This window comes from Babylonia areolata, chromosome 1 (genome assembly GCF_041734735.1).
Source record: "Babylonia areolata isolate BAREFJ2019XMU chromosome 1, ASM4173473v1, whole genome shotgun sequence".
In the NCBI taxonomy this organism is placed as follows: Eukaryota; Metazoa; Mollusca; class Gastropoda; order Neogastropoda; family Buccinidae; genus Babylonia; species Babylonia areolata.
In genome coordinates this window covers 16,136,269-16,146,268 of record NC_134876.1, presented here as the reverse complement: position 1 = coordinate 16,146,268, position 10,000 = coordinate 16,136,269, and positions in this window count along the sequence as shown.

Genomic DNA, 10,000 nt, shown 5'->3' with positions numbered 1-10,000 from the left:
AGACAGGAATAACAAAGAAATGAAACCAAGAAATGCAAACAAAGATACGAAAATGAAATGAGCAGACGAACAGATATACAAATAAATGAACAACAACGACAACAACAACAACAACTACAGCAACAGCAAAACAGCAAGAAATCAAAGGATAAGAAATAGGGAATTGCAGCGTCGTACCTGAAAGCAGGTAAGAGGATTACACTGTGTGTAACCAGAGTCTTCAACCAGCATGGGCACCGTTAGTTGCCTTCACGCTGTTCGCGGCAGATGACGTTCTGTGTGCACAGAAACAGATAACACCACCATGGGTAACTAAGGAGGATTCCAGCAATAGTCTGTGAGAGAGGAGGATAGTGAGAGAGAGATAGGATAGAGAGGCAAGGAGAGAGAGAGAGAGAGGAGGGGTAGGGAGGGAGAGAGGGAGACAGAATGAGAGGATAGGCATAGTAGAGAGAGAGAGGAGGGAGGGAGACAGGGAGAGAGGAGGATAGTGAGAGAGAGATAGGATAGAGAGGCAAGGAGAGAGAGAGAGGAGGGAGGGAGAGAGACAGGGAGAGAGGAGTACAGTGAGAAAGAGAGAGAAGATAGAGAGGCATAGGAGAGAGAGAGAGAGAGAGAGAGAGAGAGAGAGAGAGAGAGAGAGAGAGAGAGAGAGAGAATGAGCGGCGGCTGTTTGAATCTTCGGATGCGGAAGCTGGTCGTAGAGAGAAGAAATAGAGAGAAGGAGAAGAAGGAGCATCAGAAGGAGAATGAGGAGCAGGAGAGAGAGAGAGAGAGAGAGAGACAGACAGACAGACAGACAGACAGAGACAGATTTGCACAGATAAATAAACGGAAACACGAAGAAGGGCAGAAAGATCTACATAATGGATGAAAACCTCTCCAGAAATAAACTCAGGACGCACTGGGACAATCTTTCTCTTTATCTCCACAGCGGCTCTTTTTGCGATGTCAGTAGAGGCATGGACATCACCTGATCACAATTACACTTCATCGCTAAAAGAGCTTCACTTTTCTCTCCTTATTTGGGAAGAACGACCTCTCCAATTTCTCCCGCCTCACGGCCATTTTTCTGTCAGCATTTTTCTGGCAGACGAAGACCTGAGATCGATACAAAAAGCGGTTGAGTTATCCCTTGCAAGCGTTGTCGGGGGGGAGGGAGGGTGGGTGGGTGGCAAAGGGGTGGGGGTTTGCGGGGGGTGGGGGGGGAGGGGTGCATGGGGGAGTGGTGAAGGTAAAGGAAGGAAGGTGGTGGTGGGAAGTTATGACAAGTTTGAAAGGACTTTGCAAAAAAAAAAGAAAAAAAAAAAAAAAAAAAAAAAAGATTAACGCTACGGCTGTTCGTGTCAGATCTAATTCGTTTAAGCAGATTATGCAAACGTTTCAGCACGTATTTCCCATGAAATGACGAGAGAAGTACCAAGTCTCGTTTCATTACCTAACAAAGATGAGGTGGAGAAAAGGTTGGTCTGGGGGTGTCAACGAAGATATATCCAGATTTATTTTAAGTGAACGGGGATCGGAGGAATTATACAGCTCTGGACTGAGCCATCAAAAATGCATTTAGCCTATTGCTTCGTCGCCATTCAAACAGCCAATACACCCCATGCATATTTTTTTTTCTCTCTGGCTCTTTCAAACATGCTGGATTGGATGGAGAATGAGATTGTCAGATTAAGCAGGTTCGCCTCTTTGGAGTCAGTAATGTTTTCAAGCTTGATCAACTTGTTTTCTGAAACGTGAGCAGAGTTCTTCTTTCTTCAGATATAATATTGTTTTGCACCACAGCATCACATGAACAGTATTGAATTTTATTCGCAAACAAGTTTCACACTCCCTCCTCTCTTTCGTTCTATCTATTTCCTTTCCCCTATCTATCTATCTATCTATCTATCTATCTCTCTTTCTTTCTTTCTCTTTCCCCTATCTATCTATCTATCTATCTATCTATCTATCTTCTTTCTCTTCCCCCATCTATCTATCTATCTAGCTAGCTATCTTTCTTTCTTTCTCTTCCCCCCATCTATCTATCTAGCTATCCATCTGTTTCCCCTACCTATCTGACTATCCATGTATCTATCTATGTGTCTGTCTATGTATCTATGTATTTATCTATCTCCATTGACAAAAATGCAAATAAATGTTCCCACCACGACAGAGTGATGGTGATGATGGAGATGACAGTGTTATGGGTCCTTGTGGAAATGTGTCAGACGATGGATGCGTTTTGTCTTCTGAACTCTTATCACGTTTTTTTTAACGTCTGTGGACATGTAGGAAGGCTTCGGTTCCTGCTTTCTGAAAAAAAAATGATTGGGAGCTGTGTTTTTTAATGATAGCAAATGAAATAAATAAATGAATGAATGAAGGGTTGAATGAATAAATATAATTAACTGTTGAATGAGATCGTGACTGTTACCTTTTTTGTGTTGCACAAGTTTGAATCTTGATGCAGAAGACACCTGGTGTCATTGGATGAAAAACATCTGATACCCTCACCTGATGTCGTCAGGTGATAAACATGCATACATACATACATACATATATATATATATATATATATATATATATATATATAAATTTTTTTTCTTCAAATTTTAAGTCCGAACAATACATGTGTCTCAACCTTGAATTCAATAGCTATCGCTGAATAATATTTTGAAAGGTTATTGTTTTGTCCCCCCTCCCACCCGTTCCTTCTTTCTCCTCTATCTATCTATCTATCTATCTATCTATTTACCTATCTATCTATCTATCTATCTATCTATCTATCTCTTTATCTGTCTGTCTGTCTATCCATCTCTGTAAAGATTTTGTCTTGTCTTGTTCATATAAAGATCTTGTCTTGTCTTGTCTTCTCTGGTTTATCTATCTATCTATAAAGATTTTCTTGTCTTGTCTTGTTTATCTGTTTATCTATCTATCTATCTATAACGATTTTGTCGTGTTTTTTTAAATTTTTATCTATCTACATATCTATCTATCTGTGTGTGTGTGTGTGTGTGTGTGTGTGTGTGTGTGTGTGTGTGTGTGGTGGTGCGCGCGCGCTCTCACATGTGTCTGTGTCTGTGTCTATATCTGTGTCTGTGTTTGCGTGAAACATTGCTTCCTTCAGTGAAAAGACGTAACGGTCAAACACTGAAGAACGACCGACCGACCGACCGAAACGAGCACTCCCCCATGAGTGACACAACAATCCGAGGCAAGTCAGTCAGCAACGGACGGACCTGCCAACCTGCCACACACAGGTCTGCTCGGGGCCGCTGTGTCTGCCTGAACCTGGATGGGGTCTTCGGCTTTCAGTCTCACTCCTCTATATCAATACCTTCATTCCGAAAGAAAAACAATTCAATATGGCATCATCCCGATCCGATCATAATTACACCTTACTCTAACGATCTTTCCAAAAGTTCTCTGTGAGCTCGCGGCCAACTCTGTGTGTGGCAGACGTCTTGCTGAGATCAATAATAATAATAATAATAAGAAAAAAAAGCCACTTCCTGCTCTGTGGCCAGGAGAAGCGAGGGGTGTGTTGGGTGAGGTGGGGGCAAGGGAGGGGAGGGGTGGATGGAAGGGGTGGTGTGGTGTGGTGTGTGGGGGGCGGAGGGGAGGCAAGGAAGGGCCGGAGGAGAAGACAGGGCTAACACGTTTTGACAGGCGGCTGATGGAGCCTTTAAAAAAAAGAAAAAAAAGAAAAAAGGGAGGGGTGGGGTGGGTGGGCTGGTGCTATTTCTCTTCATTACTTGCTCACATCATACTGAAATCCCCCTGGGACATGAGAAAACTTTCGGTTTTCTGCTGCTCTTGAAAAAAAAAAAGAAAAAAAAGGAAAGGGTAGTGAGGAGACTGCAGTGGTGATGAGGTTGGACACACACACACACACACACACACACACACACACACACACATTTACACAGACTCACGCACACACAGACACAGACACACGCTCGCACACACACACACACACACACACACACACACACACACACACACACACACACACACACACACACATTTACACAGACTCACACACACTAATAATAATAATAATAATAATAATGTTACCAGGAAAAAAAAAAGAATGATAATGCCTCATTAATGTAGCACTATATGGTTACTGTAGCGGTGTGTACTGTACCGTTCTGTTCCACACTGGTTACGTACAAACTGTTCAATACCGTGCTATACTGTACTGTATTATACTGTTCTATGTTATATTGTACAACACACACATGTACACACGTACGCACGCACACACACACTCACACGCGCACGCACGTACGCACCCCTCCGTCCCCCTTCGCTCTGCAAACACACATTCACGTTCATGAAACAAGAATCGCTCGTATGTTGATTAAATCGGTAGTGAAGCTTGATACTCAAATTATGCACTACAACATTTACGTATTCATATACACATTCAATTACATATTGCATGTTCATTGAATTTCAAGGAAGAGTCACAACGTGCGAACAGATTCAAATACGACGCATCTCTTGAATTGTAAAAATGAATAAATAGATTAAAAAAGAAAAAAAACAAACAAAACAAAACAAAACAAAACAAAAAACACACAAAAAACACACAACAACAACAACAACAAACAACAACAAAAAACAAACATCAAAAATAAAAGGTACCTGACCGTTCGCATAAACCCGACGCTCAAATAGACCAAATTTATTGTTCAGTGACTGCGCAATCGTGCTACCAACATTGTCGCAATGTTTCTTACTGAGTCTATGTTATAACCCGCTGTTCGGTTCTTTCTCTCTGTCTCTGTCTCTGTCTCTCTCTGTCAGTGTGTCCGTGGTAAGCTTTAACATTGCCATTTTCTCTGGAAATACTTTGTCTGCCAATGCCAAATTTGGCTTAAACATAGTTGGAAAAGAAATCTCCCGAGTCATACCAATAATACGTTGTATTTTCCCCAAATTTAACGGTATTTCCGAATCATTAACGGTTTATTTCGTTAATGTTGGTTCTGGATTCAGAAAACGCTGCTACCACTTTCCGGCTGCCCGAACGTCTTGTAAGAAGGCGCCATGACCTTGTTTTTCTTGTTCGCAATCAAAAATAAAGAAAAACAAATTATGGACAGAACACATACAGTGACACTAACAACATTATTGATGTGTTTACTGCATATGAATATTCTAAAGTGGACACTGAATTACAGAGGAACAAATGGTGACTGCTGGACTTTTTAAAACAAGGTTAAAATGGTAAAAAATGGTTTAAAATGGTACCTTAACTCTCAGTACGGCCAGTCCTCTCTTCTCCTCTACACAGACCCCTCGGATGTCCAGTGGGTGTCTGAATGACCCAACCTTTAGCTTCCGTCGTCAGAATTGTGGTATTCTTTGTCAACCTTCACCTCTTCAGTATAAGAGCCTTCCGCTTGCAATATTTTGATGATGGTAATTGGGGTGAAACGCTGTTAGCGTCGTCTCTTTCGCCGTTCGTATGGAGAGAGTTAAGATGAAGATAAAAGCGACGTTTCGAGTCATAAACTCTTTGTCAAGTGGAGAGGCAGGTCTCAGCAGCCTGTATTGAAGAGGTGAGTACATCTCAATAGCTGGAAACTTCTGCTCTGCATTAACTAGAATGAACATAAAAGAAAAATTGAATCGACCGTTTCACTGAGGTCAGCCTTGTCTTCACTGGTTTGTGCAGATCTTGACAACATGTTGCAAAACCTGACGCGATGGCAACGTCTCTTTTACCGCCGAATGAAAAGAATTTCTTACATAATCATCGGCGTATTTACTGCATATGAATGTTTTAAAGTTGATTCTGAATTAACTAGAATGAAAAGAAAAGAGAAATGGAATGGACAGTGTCGTAGTTTCGATGCTTGTCAATTCACGCAAGTCTGCAGATCTATAAATATCGGACACATATTGCAACGTGTTTCATGCGATGGGAACGTCTCCTGTACCTCGGACTTACGTCGGACTTGAAAGAAATTCTTAAATGCCAGAGATATACCAAAATAACATGATTTAAACGGCCTATACACTTCGATTGCCGTTCTCAATTTATTCCGCTAAAAGCACATGTTTACATAATATTTTTTGAACGTCATAGTTGAATGCTGCGTTTGCGCAGTGCACAAAACCACTCGTTCTCGACTCGAACATCCGAGGTTCGAATCTCTGTTGAAGCCCCCCCCCCCCCCCCCCCCCCCCCCTTTTTTTTTTTTTTTCAAACGCAAGGCTTTACATAATTATAATAACGAATAGATAACACATTTCAACAATCTAATCCTTTTTTTTCTTCAGTGTGTATCACAAGTGAGCCTTGAAGGCCTTGTCTTTCTCGTTTTCTTATTTTTTCTCTCTTTTTATACTTTCGTTTCTTCGGCAAGTATCCCGACGGTGTGTTATCCAGAATAAATATTAACCCTGCTAATGTGAATAATGTGTTTTTTGTTAATAATAAAATATTTTGTTATAACTATCTCCTCCACAAATATTTATCATGCTGTCCAGGAATAGGAGAAGATACTAATCTGATAAGGAATGCTGTTACGTTTGTGTGTCTGTCTCTGTCTGTCTGTCTATCTGTCTCTCGAATGTGCTTGTGTATGTATGTATGTATGTATGTATGTATGTGCGCGTGCTTGTGTGCATGTCTAGATGTGTGTGTGTGTGTGTGTGTGTGTGTGTGTGTGTGTGACCCGCTAGGTTTCATTTTCGTAAATGGGTGTCAAACGATGCGTTTTTCAATTGGAACAACACTAATTTGTTGTGTCATTGCGGTTTCCTTCTTCTTTTTTTTAATTTTATTTTTTTATAATTACTTGAAACCTTTGTATTGGAAAATGTTTATTTTGATTATAGGAGCATGGTGACATGATAAAAAAAAGAAGAAAAAAAAGGATAAAACAGAGACTTTACACCGCGTTTCAAACATGAATTCGCTTGTCGATCATATCATATCCCATGTGTTTCATTTATAAACATAATTATTTTCCAGCAAGCTCTCTCTCTCTGTTTCTCTCTCTGTCTCTCTCTCTCTCTCTCTCCCTCTATCTCTCTTCCTTAAAAAGAAGAAGAAGAAGAAATGACATGATTATATAACTTTTCAAAAACCTTATATTTCAGTTATGAAATATTGAGTCCATGACATTGGTCCCTTCCCCCTTTACTTTCGGTATGTTGTGTGTGTCAATTGTATGTACCTCCTTTGCAAACAGGCCGGTGGCCTCGCAGTAAACTATTTCTGAGTTCTGAGTTCTCTTCCTGTTTCAGCCTCTTTGCTTGGTCTGAGGGGTTCGTATGACTTATTGCAATACTCTCTCTGTCTGCCTGTCTGTGTGTCTGTCTGCCCAGAGTACTGAATGTCACCCCACAAAAAAACAAACTAACAAACGTATTCTTGTTCCTTAACCTTCTTAAGATAAACTTTAGTTGTTGTTTTTTGGTGCGTGGTAAAAAAATCTCTCTCTCTCACCCTCTCTCTCTCTCTCTCCTCGACCTTTTTTGAAGTGTTTTTTTTCTCACCCCCACTACCCCCCCCTCCTCCCAAAACATCTTCACCACCCTCACCATCTTTTCCTTTGTCCTCAGTCTCGCCTCTGTTGAGGAAAGAAATGCATCTGCTGGCACAAAGCTGAACGGCATTTCGTTATATTCTGCAGCGTGTTTTTTTGTTTGTTTTGTTTTATTTTGTTTTGTTTTGTTCTGTGTGTGTGTGTGTGTGTGTGTGTGTGTGTGTGTGTGTGTGTGTGCGTGTGTGTGTGCGTGTGTGCGTGTGCGTGTGTGTGAGTGTGTGTGTGCGTGTGTGCGTGTGTGTGAGTGTGTGTGTGTGTGTGTGCGTGTGCGTGTGTGTGCGTGTGTGTGTGTGTGTGTGTGTGCCTTTCTTTTCCTTTTCTGTTCAATCCCACCCCTCCACCGTTATTGCATTAATTTGGTTGCCTCTGTTGTGGAGGACAGAGTGGGAAAGGGCAGGGAACTGACATGGGGGAGAGGGGGGGGGGGGGGGAGGGGGGATCGTTAAGAGAAAGATGGCGGGATCCCTTTTAACAGCATGGGGATTTGGGAAGGGATCAGAAAACAGTTGGCCTGACCCCAACAAGATCCACTTACCCCATTTCAAGCTTGCAGTGAAAACACACAGACGCTACGATTTCTCTTGGCGTTTTCTGCCTGGTGTCAACATCAGGGACTCTGGTGAATTTATGTAGGGCCTGCTTTTATTTGTATCCAGTTAGGGACGTAGATAGATGCCTATCATGGCGTTCACACACACGCACACACATGCACGCACACACACACACTCTCACACACACACACACACACAGACACACACACACACACACACACAAACAGAAAAGAAAAGATTTGACGCACAAAAACATAACACACATTCAAAGACTACGCCTATAATATTTCTTAATTAGTGTGTGGCTTCCTGGCGACCTAGCATCGATGATTCCCTGCGGACTGCCGACGCTGGAACTGTGACGGACGAACCCAGGTGTGGCCGTGTATGGGGGAATCTAAATGAGCGGCGTGAGAGTAATGTCACTGAAACGGTGCAGATGATTGGGCAGCAAAAAACAACAACAAACACACACACACAAACCCCTCCCCCCCCAAAAAAAAAACAAAAAAAACAAAACAAAACAAACCCACCAACTTAATTACACACACACACACACACACGCAAACACACACGCACACACACACGCACACACACACGCACACACGCACACACACACACACACACGATGAGTCTGCATAGATTATAACTGAATGTCATTGAAAGGAGATGGACACACACACACACACACACACACACACACACACACACACACACACACACACGGAGAGACAGTTATCAGGGACCAAACCATCAAACACACAACGCACCGGTACTGGTGTTTTGCAGTTTATTGATTGATCTAAATCAGTTAGTTGGTCTGACAAATTATCAGTTCGAAGAAATTCCTGAAATTCCGAACAGCATGTTGAGTAATCACCCATCAGGCGAATGTTAACGTTTCATTCGTTATTCAATTGAATTATCAATCAATCAGTCAGTAAAAAAAATCAATCAACCAACCAACCAACCAATCAATCAATCAATCAATCAATCAATCAGTCAATCAGTCAACCAATCAATCAGTTTGTTTTCCATTTCTTCCTTCACGAGTTTTAAGGTGATTCGGTGACTCATTCGTATATTCAATAAAAACAAACAAACAAACAAAAAAATATAATAAAGTTCATTCATAAAGTCATCTATGTCATTATTGATTTTACGCATTAATTTATTAGTTTCAGTACTTTTGTATCGTCCAATCTTTCTTTCTGTTTGCCAGTTTATCTATTAAATTATGAATTGTCTTTGTCCGTTTATTTGTTTTTTGTTGTTTTTTTTTTGTTTCTTTTTGTCATTTTCTTGAGAGAGCGGCAGACTAGTAATTACAAAGGAAGGAATAAACAAAAACCTGGATCAGAAAAAAAGCGAAAAACAAACCAACAACAACAACAACAACAAACAAACAACAACAACAACCCCCCCCCAAAAAAAAAACAAAACCCAAAACAAACACACCAAACAAACAACAAAAAAACACCCAGACAGCAAAGTACATATCTTTGCAAAAACACGACTCCTGCTCACGCTGCCTACAGTTTCCTTTGAGGAAAACAGGTCTTGCATTGACCAGAAAAACCCTGAACCAGCTCCTGTTTTACTTTGTTTGATGTTTCTGTGCCGTGTTGTTTCGTTCTGCTGTTTTCTTTTATCTTGACAATTTACGAGGGGGTGGGGGGATGTTGCTGTGTTTCCTTTGTCTCTGTCTCTAATTATGTGTGTGTGTGTGTGTGTGTGTGTGTGTGTGTGTGTGTGTGTGTGTGTGTGTGTGTCTGTGTGTGCGTATGCGCGCGCGCGTGTGTGTGTGTGTGTGTGTGTGTGTGTGTGTGTGTGTGTGTGTGTGTGTGTGTGTCGCTCCATCCGTTTCTGCCTCTGTGTGTGTGTGTGTGT